The 15,974-nt window shown below is 35.0% G+C and overlaps 16 non-coding genes across 16 annotated transcripts; all 16 read left to right on the top strand.

Moving 5' to 3' along the window:
- Window positions 1-218: 218 nt before the first annotated feature.
- TRNAR-CCU (transfer RNA arginine (anticodon CCU)) lies at window positions 219-291 on the top strand. Its single transcript has one exon. It is a non-coding gene; the product is annotated as a tRNA-Arg (tRNA).
- Window positions 292-1,209: 918 nt separating this feature from the next.
- On the top strand, window positions 1,210-1,282 carry TRNAR-CCU (transfer RNA arginine (anticodon CCU)). Its single transcript has one exon. It is a non-coding gene; the product is annotated as a tRNA-Arg (tRNA).
- A 921-nt stretch (window positions 1,283-2,203) lies between these two features.
- TRNAR-CCU (transfer RNA arginine (anticodon CCU)) lies at window positions 2,204-2,276 on the top strand. The gene has a single exon. It is a non-coding gene; the product is annotated as a tRNA-Arg (tRNA).
- Window positions 2,277-3,171: 895 nt separating this feature from the next.
- Window positions 3,172-3,244, top strand: TRNAR-CCU (transfer RNA arginine (anticodon CCU)). Its single transcript has one exon. It is a non-coding gene; the product is annotated as a tRNA-Arg (tRNA).
- Window positions 3,245-4,115: 871 nt separating this feature from the next.
- On the top strand, window positions 4,116-4,188 carry TRNAR-UCU (transfer RNA arginine (anticodon UCU)). Its single transcript has one exon. It is a non-coding gene; the product is annotated as a tRNA-Arg (tRNA).
- A 1,863-nt stretch (window positions 4,189-6,051) lies between these two features.
- TRNAR-CCU (transfer RNA arginine (anticodon CCU)) lies at window positions 6,052-6,124 on the top strand. The gene has a single exon. It is a non-coding gene; the product is annotated as a tRNA-Arg (tRNA).
- An 879-nt stretch (window positions 6,125-7,003) lies between these two features.
- Window positions 7,004-7,076, top strand: TRNAR-UCU (transfer RNA arginine (anticodon UCU)). The gene has a single exon. It is a non-coding gene; the product is annotated as a tRNA-Arg (tRNA).
- Window positions 7,077-7,990: 914 nt separating this feature from the next.
- On the top strand, window positions 7,991-8,063 carry TRNAR-CCU (transfer RNA arginine (anticodon CCU)). The gene has a single exon. It is a non-coding gene; the product is annotated as a tRNA-Arg (tRNA).
- Window positions 8,064-9,009: 946 nt separating this feature from the next.
- On the top strand, window positions 9,010-9,082 carry TRNAR-CCU (transfer RNA arginine (anticodon CCU)). The gene has a single exon. It is a non-coding gene; the product is annotated as a tRNA-Arg (tRNA).
- Window positions 9,083-9,950: 868 nt separating this feature from the next.
- On the top strand, window positions 9,951-10,023 carry TRNAR-CCU (transfer RNA arginine (anticodon CCU)). Its single transcript has one exon. It is a non-coding gene; the product is annotated as a tRNA-Arg (tRNA).
- Window positions 10,024-10,905: 882 nt separating this feature from the next.
- On the top strand, window positions 10,906-10,978 carry TRNAR-CCU (transfer RNA arginine (anticodon CCU)). Its single transcript has one exon. It is a non-coding gene; the product is annotated as a tRNA-Arg (tRNA).
- Window positions 10,979-11,854: 876 nt separating this feature from the next.
- On the top strand, window positions 11,855-11,927 carry TRNAR-CCU (transfer RNA arginine (anticodon CCU)). Its single transcript has one exon. It is a non-coding gene; the product is annotated as a tRNA-Arg (tRNA).
- Window positions 11,928-12,801: 874 nt separating this feature from the next.
- On the top strand, window positions 12,802-12,874 carry TRNAR-CCU (transfer RNA arginine (anticodon CCU)). The gene has a single exon. It is a non-coding gene; the product is annotated as a tRNA-Arg (tRNA).
- Window positions 12,875-13,754: 880 nt separating this feature from the next.
- On the top strand, window positions 13,755-13,827 carry TRNAR-CCU (transfer RNA arginine (anticodon CCU)). The gene has a single exon. It is a non-coding gene; the product is annotated as a tRNA-Arg (tRNA).
- A 912-nt stretch (window positions 13,828-14,739) lies between these two features.
- On the top strand, window positions 14,740-14,812 carry TRNAR-CCU (transfer RNA arginine (anticodon CCU)). Its single transcript has one exon. It is a non-coding gene; the product is annotated as a tRNA-Arg (tRNA).
- An 852-nt stretch (window positions 14,813-15,664) lies between these two features.
- TRNAR-UCU (transfer RNA arginine (anticodon UCU)) lies at window positions 15,665-15,737 on the top strand. The gene has a single exon. It is a non-coding gene; the product is annotated as a tRNA-Arg (tRNA).
- The last annotated feature ends 237 nt before the right edge of the window (window positions 15,738-15,974 follow it).

Raw genomic sequence — 15,974 nt, 5'->3', positions numbered from 1 at the left:
AGCAATTGACAAGATTAACACACTGTTGGTAAAGCAGTTGCATCAAATAGTTTTTTTGCAATAGAGCATGATAATCCATACTGACAGCTCTGGATAGTACCAGCACATTTCTTGCTGGACTTGGTAATGCAAAGAACACAGTAAACAGCTTCACTTTTTCTCAAAAATAAATAATTGACTATTAAAAACCTATCAGTCTTGATTGAGAAAGTCAGTAAGCCCCAGTGGCCTAATGGATAAGGCATTGGCCTCCTAAGCCAGGGATTGTGGGTTCAAGTCCCATCTGGGGTGGAACTCATTAAAGCAGCTGTGTCGTCACTAGAGTTGATACTTTATCCTTGCTTCAACTGTACAACAGTCTTGTAGTGTTTAGATTGCAAAAACATGACCACAGAAGCTAAAAATGACATTTATTATAACATTGTTGTGGGTTTTTTGTTTACTTTTCTATCACTGTGAAAAGCTTATTCAAGTGCCATCTGGCATGCATGATCCTTTGTTGCTCATCATTCATCACCAAAAATGATTTTCTTTTTAAATTCTTATGACTGTACTGATTGTATTGAATAAAATCCACATCTAGCATAACTGTTTTATGCTGCACAGTGCTCCAGTGGTGCAATTGGACAGCGTGTGGTACTTATAATACAGTATCTGTTGAGCAATGTCAAGGTTGTGAATTCAAGTCTCACCTGAAGCAGTTTTGTTTACAGTTTTTTTCCTTTTTCTTATGTCATTAGTCATTGATTATAATCTTCTACCTTAATATTTAATATGATATTACAAAGGATGGAAGAAAGAAAGAAAGAGAGAAAGAAAGAAAGAAAGAAAGAAAGAAAGAAAGAAAGAAAGAAAGAAAGAAAGAAAGAAAGAAAGAAAGAAAGAAAGAAAGAAAGAAAAAACACAAACATGATTGTGAATTTAAGTTGTCAGCACACATCTGCTTTGGTTCAAATGCACTGCATATCTTCCTTCATTCAGCCAACAAAACAGCAATTGACAAGATTAACACACTGTTGGTAAAGCAGTTGCATCAAATAGTTTTTTTGCAATAGAGCATGATAATCCATACTGACAGCTCTGGATAGTACCAGCACATTTCTTGCTGGACTTGGTAATGCAAAGAACACAGTAAACAGCTTCACTTTTTCTCAAAAATAAATAATTGACTATTAAAAACCTATCAGTCTTGAATGAGAAAGTCAGTAAGCCCCAGTGGCCTAATGGATAAGGCACTGGTCTCCTAAGCCAGGGATTGTGGGTTCAAGTCCCATCTGGGGTGGAACTCATTAAAGCAGCTGTGTCGTCACTAGAGTTGATACTTTATCCTTGCTTCAACTGTACAACAGTCTTGTAGTGTTTAGATTGCAAAAACATGACCACAGAAGCTAAAAATGACATTTATTATAACATTGTTGTGGGTTTTTTGTTTACTTTTCTATCACTGTGAAAAGCTTATTCAAGTGCCATCTGGCATGCATGATCCTTTGTTGCTCATCATTCATCACCAAAAATGATTTTCTTTTTAAATTCTTATGACTGTACTGATTGTATTAAATAAAATCCACATCTAGCATAACTGTTTTATGCTGCACAGTGCTCCAGTGGTGCAATTGGACAGCGTGTGGTACTTATAATACAGTATCTGTTGAGCAATGTCAAGGTTGTGAATTCAAGTCTCACCTGAAGCAGTTTTGTTTACAGTTTTTTCCTTTTTCTTATGTCATTAGTCATTGATTATAATCTTCTACCTTAATATTTAATATGATATTACAAAGGATGGAAGAAAGAAAGAAAGAGAGAAAGAAAGAAAGAAAGAAAGAAAGAAAGAAAGAAAGAAAGAAAGAAAGAAAGAAAGAAAGAAAGAAAGAAAGAAAGAAAGAAAGAAAGAAAAAACACAAACATGATTGTGAATTTAAGTTGTCAGCACACATCTGCTTTGGTTCAAATGCACTGCATATCTTCCTTCAGTCAGCCAACAAAACAGCAATTGACAAGATTAACACACTGTTGGTAAAGCAGTTGCATCAAATAGTTTTTTTGCAATAGAGCATGATAATCCATACTGACAGCTCTGGATAGTACCAGCACATTTCTTGCTGGACTTGGTAATGCAAAGAACACAGTAAACAGCTTCACTTTTTCTCAAAAATAAATAATTGACTATTAAAAACCTATCAGTCTTGATTGAGAAAGTCAGTAAGCCCCAGTGGCCTAATGGATAAGGCATTGGCCTCCTAAGCCAGGGATTGTGGGTTCAAGTCCCATCTGGGGTGGAACTCATTAAAGCAGCTGTGTCGTCACTAGAGTTGATACTTTATCCTTGCTTCAACTGTACAACAGTCTTGTAGTGTTTAGATTGCAAAAACATGACCACAGAAGCTAAAAATGACATTTATTATAACATTGTTGTGGGTTTTTTGTTTACTTTTCTATCACTGTGAAAAGCTTATTCAAGTGCCATCTGGCATGCATGATCCTTTGTTGCTCATCATTCATCACCAAAAATGATTTTCTTTTTAAATTCTTATGACTGTACTGATTGTATTGAATAAAATCCACATCTAGCATAACTGTTTTATGCTGCACAGTGCTCCAGTGGTGCAATTGGACAGCGTGTGGTACTTATAATACAGTATCTGTTGAGCAATGTCAAGGTTGTGAATTCAAGTCTCACCTGAAGCAGTTTTGTTTACAGTTTTTTTCCTTTTTCTTATGTCATTAGTCATTGATTATAATCTTCTACCTTAATATTTAATATGATATTACAAAGGATGGAAGAAAGAAAGAAAGAGAGAAAGAAAGAAAGAAAGAAAGAAAGAAAGAAAGAAAGAAAGAAAGAAAGAAAGAAAGAAAGAAAAAACACAAACATGATTGTGAATTTAAGTTGTCAGCACACATCTGCTTTGGTTCAAATGCACTGCATATCTTCCTTCATTCAGCCAACAAAACAGCAATTGACAAGATTAACACACTGTTGGTAAAGCAGTTGCATCAAATAGTTTTTTTTGCAATAGAGCATGATAATCCATACTGACAGCTCTGGATAGTACCAGCACATTTCTTGCTGGACTTGGTAATGCAAAGAACACAGTAAACAGCTTCACTTTTTCTCAAAAATAAATAATTGACTATTAAAAACCTATCAGTCTTGAATGAGAAAGTCAGTAAGCCCCAGTGGCCTAATGGATAAGGCACTGGTCTCCTAAGCCAGGGATTGTGGGTTCAAGTCCCATCTGGGGTGGAACTCATTAAAGCAGCTGTGTCGTCACTAGAGTTGATACTTTATCCTTGCTTCAACTGTACAACAGTCTTGTAGTGTTTAGATTGCTAAAAATGACATTTATTATAACATTGTTGTGGTTTTTTTGTTTACTTTTCTATCACTGTGAAAAGCTTATTCAAGTGCCATCTGGCATGCATGATCCTTTGTTGCTCATCATTCATCACCAAAAATGATTTTCTTTTTAAATTCTTATGACTGTACTGATTGTATTGAATAAAATCCACATCTAGCATAACTGTTTTATGCTGCACAGTGCTCCAGTGGTGCAATTGGACAGCGTGTGGTACTTATAAGACAGTATCTGTTGAGCAATGTCAAGGTTGTGAATTCAAGTCTCACCTGAAGCAGTTTTGTTTACAGTTTTTTTTCCTTTTTCTTATGTCATTAGTCATTGATTATAATCTTCTACCTTAATATTTAATATGATATTACAAAGGATGGAAGAAAGAAAGAAAGAAAGAAAGAAAGAAAGAAAGAAAGAAAGAAAGAAAGAAAGAAAGAAAGAAAGAAAGAAAGAAAAAACACAAATATGATTGTAAATTTAAGTTGTCAGCACACATCTGCTTTGGTTCAAATGCACTGCATATCTTCCTTCAGTCAGCCAACAAAACAGCAATTGAAAAGATTAACACACTGTTGGTAAAGCAGTTGCATCAAATAGTTTTTTTGCAATAGAGCATGATAATCCATACTGACAGCTCTGGATAGTACCAGCACATTTCTTGCTGGACTTGGTAATGCAAAGAACACAGTAAACAGCTTCACTTTTTCTCAAAAATAAATAATTGACTATTAAAAACCTATCAGTCTTGATTGAGAAAGTCAGTAAGCCCCAGTGGCCTAATGGATAAGGCACTGGCCTTCTAAGCCAGGGATTGTGGGTTCAAGTCCCATCTGGGGTGGAACTCATTAAAGCAGCTGTGTCGTCACTAGAGTTGATACTTTATACTTGCTTCAACTGTACAACAGTCTTGTAGTGTTTAGATTGCAAAAACATGACCACAGAAGCTAAAAATGACATTTATTATAACATTGTTGTGGGTTTTTTGTTTACTTTTCTATCACTGTGAAAAGCTTATTCAAGTGCCATCTGGCATGCATTATCCTTTGTTGCTCATCATTCATCACCAAAAATGATTTTCTTTTTAAATTCTTATGACTGTACTGATTGTATTAAATAAAATCCACATCTAGCATAACTGTTTTATGCTGCACAGTGCTCCAGTGGTGCAATTGGACAGCGTGTGGTACTTATAATACAGTATCTGTTGAGCAATGTCAAGGTTGTGAATTCAAGTCTCACCTGAAGCAGTTTTGTTTACAGTTTTTTTCCTTTTTCTTATGTCATTAGTCATTGATTATAATCTTCTACCTTAATATTTAATATGATATTACAAAGGATGGAAGAAAGAAAGAAAGAGAGAAAGAAAGAAAGAAAGAAAGAAAGAAAGAAAGAAAGAAAGAAAGAAAGAAAGAAAGAAAGAAAGAAAGAAAGAAAGAAAGAAAGAAAGAAAGAAAGAAAAAACACAAACATGATTGTGAATTTAAGTTGTCAGCACACATCTGCTTTGGTTCAAATGCACTGCATATCTTCCTTCAGTCAGCCAACAAAACAGCAATTGACAAGATTAACACACTGTTGGTAAAGCAGTTGCATCAAATAGTTTTTTTGCAATAGAGCATGATAATCCATACTGACAGCTCTGGATAGTACCAGCACATTTCTTGCTGGACTTGGTAATGCAAAGAACACAGTAAACAGCTTCACTTTTTCTCAAAAATAAATAATTGACTATTAAAAACCTATCAGTCTTGAATGAGAAAGTCAGTAAGCCCCAGTGGCCTAATGGATAAGGCACTGGCCTCCTAAGCGGGTTCAAGTCCCATCTGGTGTGGAACTCATTAAAGCAGCTGTGTCGTCACTAGAGTTGATATTTTATCCTTGCTTCAACTGTACAACAGTCTTGTAGTGTTTAGATTGCAAAAACATGACCACAGAAGCTAAAAATGACATTTATTATAACATTGTTGTGGTTTTTTTGTTTACTTTTCTATCACTGTGGAAAGCTTATTCAAGTGCCATCTGGCATGCATGATCCTTTGTTGCTCATCATTCATCACCAAAAATGATTTTCTTTTTAAATTCTTATGACTGTACTGATAGTATTGAATAAAATCCACATCTAGCATAACTGTTTTATGCTGCACAGTGCTCCAGTGGTGCAATTGGACAGCGCGTGGTACTTATAAGACAGTATCTGTTGAGCAATGTCAAGGTTGTGAATTCAAGTCTCACCTGAAGCAGTTTTGTTTACAGTTTTTTTCCTTTTTCTTATGTCATTAGTCATTGATTATAATCTTCTACCTTAATATTTAATATGATATTACAAAGGATGGAAGAAAGAAAGAAAGAAAGAAAGAAGGAAAGAAAGAAAGAAAGAAAGAAAGAAAGAAAAAACACAAATATGATTGTAAATTTAAGTTGTCAGCACACATCTGCTTTGGTTCAAATGCACTGCATATCTTCCTTCATTCAGCCAACAAAACAGCAATTGACAAGATTAACACACTGTTGGTAAAGCAGTTGCATCAAATAGTTTTTTTGCAATAGAGCATGATAATCCATACTGACAGCTCTGGATAGTACCAGCACATTTCTTGCTGGACTTGGTAATGCAAAGAACACAGTAAACAGCTTCACTTTTTCTCAAAAATAAATAATTGACTATTAAAAACCTATCAGTCTTGATTGAGAAAGTCAGTAAGCCCCAGTGGCCTAATGGATAAGGCACTGGCCTCCTAAGCCAGGGATTGTGAGTTCAAGTCCCATCTGGGGTGGAACTCATTAAAGCAGCTGTGTCGTCACTAGAGTTGATACTTTATCCTTGCTTCAACTGTACAACAGTCTTGTAGTGTTTAGATTGCAAAAACATGACCACAGAAGCTAAAAATGACATTTATTATAACATTGTTGTGGTTTTTTTGTTTACTTTTCTATCACTGTGAAAAGCTTATTCAAGTGCCATCTGGCATGCATGATCCTTTGTTGCTCATCATTCATCACCAAAAATGATTTTCTTTTTAAATTATTATGACTGTACTGATTGTATTGAATAAAATCCACATCTAGCATAACTGTTTTATGCTGCACAGTGCTCCAGTGGTGCAATTGGACAGCGTGTGGTACTTATAAGACAGTATCTGTTGAGCAATGTCAAGGTTGTGAATTCAAGTCTCACCTGAAGCTGTTTTGTTTACAGTTTTTTTTCCTTTTTCTTATGTCATTAGTCATTGATTATAATCTTCTACCTTAATATTTAATATGATATTACAAAGGATGGAAGAAAGAAAGAAAGAAAGAAAGAAAGAAAGAAAGAAAGAAAGAAAGAAAGAAAGAAAGAAAGAAAAAACACAAATATGATTGTAAATTTAAGTTGTCAGCACACATCTGCTTTGGTTCAAATGCACTGCATATCTTCCTTCAGTCAGCCAACAAAACAGCAATTGAAAAGATTAACACACTGTTGGTAAAGCAGTTGCATCAAATAGTTTTTTTGCAATAGAGCATGATAATCCATACTGACAGCTCTGGATAGTACCAGCACATTTCTTGCTGGACTTGGTAATGCAAAGAACACAGTAAACAGCTTCACTTTTTCTCAAAAATAAATAATTGACTATTAAAAACCTATCAGTCTTGATTGAGAAAGTCAGTAAGCCCCAGTGGCCTAATGGATAAGGCACTGGCCTTCTAAGCCAGGGATTGTGGGTTCAAGTCCCATCTGGGGTGGAACTCATTAAAGCAGCTGTGTCGTCACTAGAGTTGATACTTTATACTTGCTTCAACTGTACAACAGTCTTGTAGTGTTTAGATTGCAAAAACATGACCACAGAAGCTAAAAATGACATTTATTATAACATTGTTGTGGGTTTTTTGTTTACTTTTCTATCACTGTGAAAAGCTTATTCAAGTGCCATCTGGCATGCATTATCCTTTGTTGCTCATCATTCATCACCAAAAATGATTTTCTTTTTAAATTCTTATGACTGTACTGATTGTATTAAATAAAATCCACATCTAGCATAACTGTTTTATGCTGCACAGTGCTCCAGTGGTGCAATTGGACAGCGTGTGGTACTTATAATACAGTATCTGTTGAGCAATGTCAAGGTTGTGAATTCAAGTCTCACCTGAAGCAGTTTTGTTTACAGTTTTTTTCCTTTTTCTTATGTCATTAGTCATTGATTATAATCTTCTACCTTAATATTTAATATGATATTACAAAGGATGGAAGAAAGAAAGAAAGAGAGAAAGAAAGAAAGAAAGAAAGAAAGAAAGAAAGAAAGAAAGAAAGAAAGAAAGAAAGAAAGAAAGAAAGAAAGAAAGAAAGAAAAAACACAAACATGATTGTGAATTTAAGTTGTCAGCACACATCTGCTTTGGTTCAAATGCACTGCATATCTTCCTTCAGTCAGCCAACAAAACAGCAATTGACAAGATTAACACACTGTTGGTAAAGCAGTTGCATCAAATAGTTTTTTTGCAATAGAGCATGATAATCCATACTGACAGCTCTGGATAGTACCAGCACATTTCTTGCTGGACTTGGTAATGCAAAGAACACAGTAAACAGCTTCACTTTTTCTCAAAAATAAATAATTGACTATTAAAAACCTATCAGTCTTGAATGAGAAAGTCAGTAAGCCCCAGTGGCCTAATGGATAAGGCACTGGCCTCCTAAGCCAGGGATTGTGGGTTCAAGTCCCATCTGGTGTGGAACTCATTAAAGCAGCTGTGTCGTCACTAGAGTTGATATTTTATCCTTGCTTCAACTGTACAACAGTCTTGTAGTGTTTAGATTGCAAAAACATGACCACAGAAGCTAAAAATGACATTTATTATAACATTGTTGTGGTTTTTTTGTTTACTTTTCTATCACTGTGGAAAGCTTATTCAAGTGCCATCTGGCATGCATGATCCTTTGTTGCTCATCATTCATCACCAAAAATGATTTTCTTTTTAAATTCTTATGACTGTACTGATAGTATTGAATAAAATCCACATCTAGCATAACTGTTTTATGCTGCACAGTGCTCCAGTGGTGCAATTGGACAGCGCGTGGTACTTATAAGACAGTATCTGTTGAGCAATGTCAAGGTTGTGAATTCAAGTCTCACCTGAAGCAGTTTTGTTTACAGTTTTTTTCCTTTTTCTTATGTCATTAGTCATTGATTATAATCTTCTACCTTAATATTTAATATGATATTACAAAGGATGGAAGAAAGAAAGAAAGAAAGAAAGAAAGAAAGAAAGAAAGAAAGAAAGAAGGAAAGAAAGAAAGAAAGAAAGAAAGAAAGAAAGAAAGAAAGAAAGAAAGAAAGAAAGAAAGAAAGAAAGAAAGAAAGAAAGAAAAAACACAAATATGATTGTAAATTTAAGTTGTCAGCACACATCTGCTTTGGTTCAAATGCACTGCATATCTTCCTTCATTCAGCCAACAAAACAGCAATTGACAAGATTAACACACTGTTGGTAAAGCAGTTGCATCAAATAGTTTTTTTGCAATAGAGCATGATAATCCATACTGACAGCTCTGGATAGTACCAGCACATTTCTTGCTGGACTTGGTAATGCAAAGAACACAGTAAACAGCTTCACTTTTTCTCAAAAATAAATAATTGACTATTAAAAACCTATCAGTCTTGATTGAGAAAGTCAGTAAGCCCCAGTGGCCTAATGGATAAGGCACTGGCCTCCTAAGTCAGGGATTGTGGGTTCAAGTCCCATCTGGGGTGGAACTCATTAAAGCAGCTGTGTTGTCACTAGAGTTGATACTTTATCCTTGCTTCAACTGTATAACAGTCTTGTAGTGTTTAGATTGCAAAAACATGACCACAGAAGCTAAAAATGACATTTATTATAACATTGTTGTGTTTTTTTTGTTTACTTTTCTATCACTGTGAAAAGCTTATTCAAGTGCCATCTGGCATGCATGATCCTTTGTTGCTCATCATTCATCACCAAAAATGATTTTCTTTTTAAATTCTTATGACTGTACTGATTGTATTGAATAAAATCCACATCTAGCATAACTGTTTTATGCTGCACAGTGCTCCAGTGGTGCAATTGGACAGCGTGTGGTACTTATAAGACAGTATCTGTTGAGCAATGTCAAGGTTGTGAATTCAAGTCTCACCTGAAGCAGTTTTGTTTACAGTTTTTTTTCCTTTTTCTTATGTCATTAGTCATTGATTATAATCTTCTACCTTAATATTTAATATGATATTACAAAGGATGGAAGAAAGAAAGAAAGAAAGAAAGAAAGAAAGAAAGAAAGAAAGAAAGAAAGAAAAAACACAAATATGATTGTAAATTTAAGTTGTCAGCACACATCTGCTTTGGTTCAAATGCACTGCATATCTTCCTTCAGTCAGCCAACAAAACAGCAATTGAAAAGATTAACACACTGTTGGTAAAGCAGTTGCATCAAATAGTTTTTTTGCAATAGAGCATGATAATCCATACTGACAGCTCTGGATAGTACCAGCACATTTCTTGCTGGACTTGGTAATGCAAAGAACACAGTAAACAGCTTCACTTTTTTCTCAAAAATAAATAATTGACTATTAAAAACCTATCAGTCTTGATTGAGAAAGTCAGTAAGCCCCAGTGGCCTAATGGTTAAGGCACTGGCCTCCTAAGCCAGGGATTGTGGGTTCAAGTCCCATCTGGGGTGGAACTCATTAAAGCAGCTGTGTCGTCACTAGAGTTGATACTTTATACTTGCTTCAACTGTACAACAGTCTTGTAGTGTTTAGATTGCAAAAACATGACCACAGAAGCTAAAAATGACATTTATTATAACATTGTTGTGGGTTTTTTGTTTACTTTTCTATCACTGTGAAAAGCTTATTCAAGTGCCATCTGGCATGCATGATCCTTTGTTGCTCATCATTCATCACCAAAAATGATTTTCTTTTTAAATTCTTATGACTGTACTGATTGTATTAAATAAAATCCACATCTAGCATAACTGTTTTATGCTGCACAGTGCTCCAGTGGTGCAATTGGACAGCGTGTGGTACTTATAATACAGTATCTGTTGAGCAATGTCAAGGTTGTGAATTCAAGTCTCACCTGAAGCAGTTTTGTTTACAGTTTTTTTCCTTTTTCTTATGTCATTAGTCATTGATTATAATCTTCTACCTTAATATTTAATATGATATTACAAAGGATGGAAGAAAGAAAGAGAGAAAGAAAGAGAGAAAGAAAGAAAGAAAGAAAGAAAGAAAGAAAGAAAGAAAGAAAGAACACAAACATGATTGTGAATTTAAGTTGTCAGCACACATCTGCTTTGGTTCAAATGCACTGCATATCTTCCTTCATTCAGCCAACAAAACAGCAATTGACAAGATTAACACACTGTTGGTAAAGCAGTTGCATCAAATAGTTTTTTTGCAATAGAGCATGATAATCCATACTGACAGCTCTGGATAGTACCAGCACATTTCTTGCTGGACTTGGTAATGCAAAGAACACAGTAAACAGCTTCACTTTTTCTCAAAAATAAATAATTGACTATTAAAAACCTATAAGTCTTGAATGAGAAAGTCAGTAAGCCCCAGTGGCCTAATGGATAAGGCACTGGCCTCCTAAGCCAGGGATTGTGGGTTCAAGTCCCATCTGGGGTGGAACTCATTAAAGCAGCTGTGTCGTCACTAGAGTTGATACTTTATCCTTGCTTCAACTGTACAACAGTCTTGTAGTGTTTAGATTGCAAAAATATGACCACAGAAGCTAAAAATGACATTTATTATAACATTGTTGTGGGTTTTTTGTTTACTTTTCTATCACTGTGAAAAGCTTATTCAAGTGCCATCTGGCATGCATGATCCTTTGTTGCTCATCATTCATCACCAAAAATGATTTTCTTTTTAAATTCTTATGACTGTACTGATTGTATTGAATAAAATCCACATCTAGCATAACTGTTTTATGCTGCACAGTGCTCCAGTGGTGCAATTGGACAGCGTGTGGTACTTATAAGACAGTATCTGTTGAGCAATGTCAAGGTTGTGAATTCAAGTCTCACCTGAAGCAGTTTTGTTTACAGTTTTTTTTCCTTTTTCTTATGTCATTAGTCATTGATTATAATCTTCTACCTTAATATTTAATATGATATTACAAAGGATGGAAGAAAGAAAGAAAGAAAGAAAGAAAGAAAGAAAGAAAGAAAGAAAGAAAGAAAGAAAGAAAAAACACAAATATGATTGTAAATTTAAGTTGTCAGCACACATCTGCTTTGGTTCAAATGCACTGCATATCTTCCTTCAGTCAGCCAACAAAACAGCAATTGAAAAGATTAACACACTGTTGGTAAAGCAGTTGCATCAAATAGTTTTTTTGCAATAGAGCATGATAATCCATACTGACAGCTCTGGATAGTACCAGCACATTTCTTGCTGGACTTGGTAATGCAAAGAACACAGTAAACAGCTTCACTTTTTTCTCAAAAATAAATAATTGACTATTAAAAACCTATCAGTCTTGATTGAGAAAGTCAGTAAGCCCCAGTGGCCTAATGGTTAAGGCACTGGCCTCCTAAGCCAGGGATTGTGGGTTCAAGTCCCATCTGGGGTGGAACTCATTAAAGCAGCTGTGTCGTCACTAGAGTTGATACTTTATACTTGCTTCAACTGTACAACAGTCTTGTAGTGTTTAGATTGCAAAAACATGACCACAGAAGCTAAAAATGACATTTATTATAACATTGTTGTGGGTTTTTTGTTTACTTTTCTATCACTGTGAAAAGCTTATTCAAGTGCCATCTGGCATGCATGATCCTTTGTTGCTCATCATTCATCACCAAAAATGATTTTCTTTTTAAATTCTTATGACTGTACTGATTGTATTAAATAAAATCCACATCTAGCATAACTGTTTTATGCTGCACAGTGCTCCAGTGGTGCAATTGGACAGCGTGTGGTACTTATAATACAGTATCTGTTGAGCAATGTCAAGGTTGTGAATTCAAGTCTCACCTGAAGCAGTTTTGTTTACAGTTTTTTTCCTTTTTCTTATGTCATTAGTCATTGATTATAATCTTCTACCTTAATATTTAATATGATATTACAAAGGATGGAAGAAAGAAAGAGAGAAAGAAAGAGAGAAAGAAAGAAAGAAAGAAAGAAAGAAAGAAAGAAAGAACACAAACATGATTGTGAATTTAAGTTGTCAGCACACATCTGCTTTGGTTCAAATGCACTGCATATCTTCCTTCATTCAGCCAACAAAACAGCAATTGACAAGATTAACACACTGTTGGTAAAGCAGTTGCATCAAATAGTTTTTTTGCAATAGAGCATGATAATCCATACTGACAGCTCTGGATAGTACCAGCACATTTCTTGCTGGACTTGGTAATGCAAAGAACACAGTAAACAGCTTCACTTTTTCTCAAAAATAAATAATTGACTATTAAAAACCTATAAGTCTTGAATGAGAAAGTCAGTAAGCCCCAGTGGCCTAATGGATAAGGCACTGGCCTCCTAAGCCAGGGATTGTGGGTTCAAGTCCCATCTGGGGTGGAACTCATTAAAGCAGCTGTGTCGTCACTAGAGTTGATACTTTATCCTTGCTTCAACTGTACAACAGTCTTGTAGTGTTTAGATTGCAAAAATATGACCACAGAAGCTAAAAATGACATTTATTATAACATTGTTGTGGGTTTTTTGTTTACTTTTCTATCACTGTGAAAAGCTTATTCAAGTGCCATCTGGCATGCATGATCCTTTGTTGCTCATCATTCATCACCAAAAATGATTTTCTTTTTAAATTCTTATGACTGTACTGATTGTATTGAATAAAATCCACATCTAGCATAACTGTTTTATGCTGCACAGTGCTCCAGTGGTGCAATTGGACAGCGTGTGGTACTTATAAGACAGTATCTGTTGAGCAATGTCAAGGTTGTGAATTCAAGTCTCACCTGAAGCAGTTTTGTTTACAGTTTTTTTTTCCTTTTTCTTATGTCATTAGTCATTGATTATAATCCTCTACCTTAATATTTAATATGATATTACAAAGGATGGAAGAAAGAAAGAAAGAAAGAAAGAAAGAAAGAAAGAAAGAAAGAAAGAAAGAAAGAAAGAAAGAAAAAACACAAATATGATTGTAAATTTAAGTTGTCAGCACACATCTGCTTTGGTTCAAATGCACTGCATATCTTCCTTCAGTCAGCCAACAAAACAGCAATTGAAAAGATTAACACACTGTTGGTAAAGCAGTTGCATCAAATAGTTTTTTTGCAATAGAGCATGATAATCCATACTGACAGCTCTGGATAGTACCAGCACATTTCTTGCTGGACTTGGTAATGCAAAGAACACAGTAAACAGCTTCACTTTTTCTCAAAAATAAATAATTGACTATTAAAAACCTATCAGTCTTGATTGAGAAAGTCAGTAAGCCCCAGTGGCCTAATGGATAAGGCACTGGCCTCCTAAGCCAGGGATTGTGGGTTCAAGTCCCATTTGGGGTGGAACTCATTAAAGCAGCTGTGTCGTCACTAGAGTTGATACTTTATACTTGCTTCAACTGTACAACAGTCTTGTAGTGTTTAGATTGCAAAAACATGACCACAGAAGCTAAAAATGACATTTATTATAACATTGTTGTGGGTTTTTTGTTTACTTTTCTATCACTGTGAAAAGCTTATTCAAGTGCCATCTGGCATGCATGATCCTTTGTTGCTCATCATTCATCACCAAAAATGATTTTCTTTTTAAATTCTTATGACTGTACTGATTGTATTAAATAAAATCCACATCTAGCATAACTGTTTTATGCTGCACAGTGCTCCAGTGGTGCAATTGGACAGCGTGTGGTACTTATAATACAGTATCTGTTGAGCAATGTCAAGGTTGTGAATTCAAGTCTCACCTGAAGCAGTTTTGTTTACAGTTTTTTCCTTTTTCTTATGTCATTAGTTATTGATTATAATCTTCTACCTTAATATTTAATATGATATTACAAAGGATGGAAGAAAGAAAGAAAGAGAGAAAGAAAGAAAGAAAGAAAGAAAGAAAGAAAGAAAGAAAGAAAGAAAGAAAGAAAGAAAGAAAGAAAGAAAGAAAGAAAAAAAAACACAAACATGATTGTGAATTTAAGTTGTCAGCACACATCTGCTTTGGTTCAAATGCACTGCATATCTTCCTTCATTCAGCCAACAAAACAGCAATTGACAAGATTAACACACTGTTGGTAAAGCAGTTGCATCAAATAGTTTTTTTGCAATAGAGCATGATAATCCATACTGACAGCTCTGGATAGTACCAGCACATTTCTTGCTGGACTTGGTAATGCAAAGAACACAGTAAACAGCTTCACTTTTTCTCAAAAATAAATAATTGACTATTAAAAACCTATCAGTCTTGAATGAGAAAGTCAGTAAGCACCAGTGGCCTAATGGATAAGGCACTGGCCTCCTAAGCCAGGGATTGTGGGTTCAAGTCCCATCTGGGGTGGAACTCATTAAAGCAGCTGTGTCGTCACTAGAGTTGATACTTTATCCTTGCTTCAACTGTACAACAGTCTTGTAGTGTTTAGATTGCTAAAAATGACATTTATTATAACATTGTTGTGGTTTTTTTGTTTACTTTTCTATCACTGTGAAAAGCTTATTCAAGTGCCATCTGGCATACATGATCCTTTGTTGCTCATCATTCATCACCAAAAATGATTTTCTTTTTAAATTCTTATGACTGTACTGATTGTATTGAATAAAATCCACATCTAGCATAACTGTTTTATGCTGCACAGTGCTCCAGTGGTGCAATTGGACAGCGTGTGGTACTTATAAGACAGTATCTGTTGAGCAATGTCAAGGTTGTGAATTCAAGTCTCACCTGAAGCAGTTTTGTTTACAGTTTTTTTTTCCTTTTTCTTATGTCATTAGTCATTGATTATAATCTTCTACCTTAATATTTAATATGATATTACAAAGGATGGAAGAAAGAAAGAAAGAAAGAAAGAAAGAAAGAAAGAAAGAAAGAAAGAAAGAAAGAAAAAACACAAATATGATTGTAAATTTAAGTTGTCAGCACACATCTGCTTTGGTTCAAATGCACTGCATATCTTCCTTCAGTCAGCCAACAAAACAGCAATTGAAAAGATTAACACACTGTTGGTAAAGCAGTTGCATCAAATAGTTTTTTTGCAATAGAGCATGATAATCCATACTGACAGCTCTGGATAGTACCAGCACATTTCTTGCTGGACTTGGTAATGCAAAGAACACAGTAAACAGCTTCACTTTTTCTCAAAAATAAATAATTGACTATTGAAAACCTATCAGTCTTGATTGAGAAAGTCAGTAAGCCCCAGTGGCCTAATGGATAAGGCACTGGCCTTCTAAGCCAGGGATTGTGGGTTCAAGTCCCATCTGGGGTGCAACTCATTAAAGCAGCTGTGTCGTCACTAGAGTTGATACTTTATACTTGCTTCAACTGTACAACAGTCTTGTAGTGTTTAGATTGCAAAAACATGACCACAGAAGCTAAAAATGACATTTATTATAACATTGTTGTGGGTTTTTTGTTTACTTTTCTATCACTGTGAAAAGCTTATTCAAGTGCCATCTGGCATGCATTATCCTTTGTTGCTCATCATTCATCACCAAAAATGATT

This window comes from Pseudophryne corroboree, unplaced genomic scaffold (assembly GCF_028390025.1).
Source record: "Pseudophryne corroboree isolate aPseCor3 unplaced genomic scaffold, aPseCor3.hap2 scaffold_129, whole genome shotgun sequence".
In the NCBI taxonomy this organism is placed as follows: Eukaryota; Metazoa; Chordata; class Amphibia; order Anura; family Myobatrachidae; genus Pseudophryne; species Pseudophryne corroboree.
This window is presented reverse-complemented; position numbering and strand designations above follow the sequence as displayed.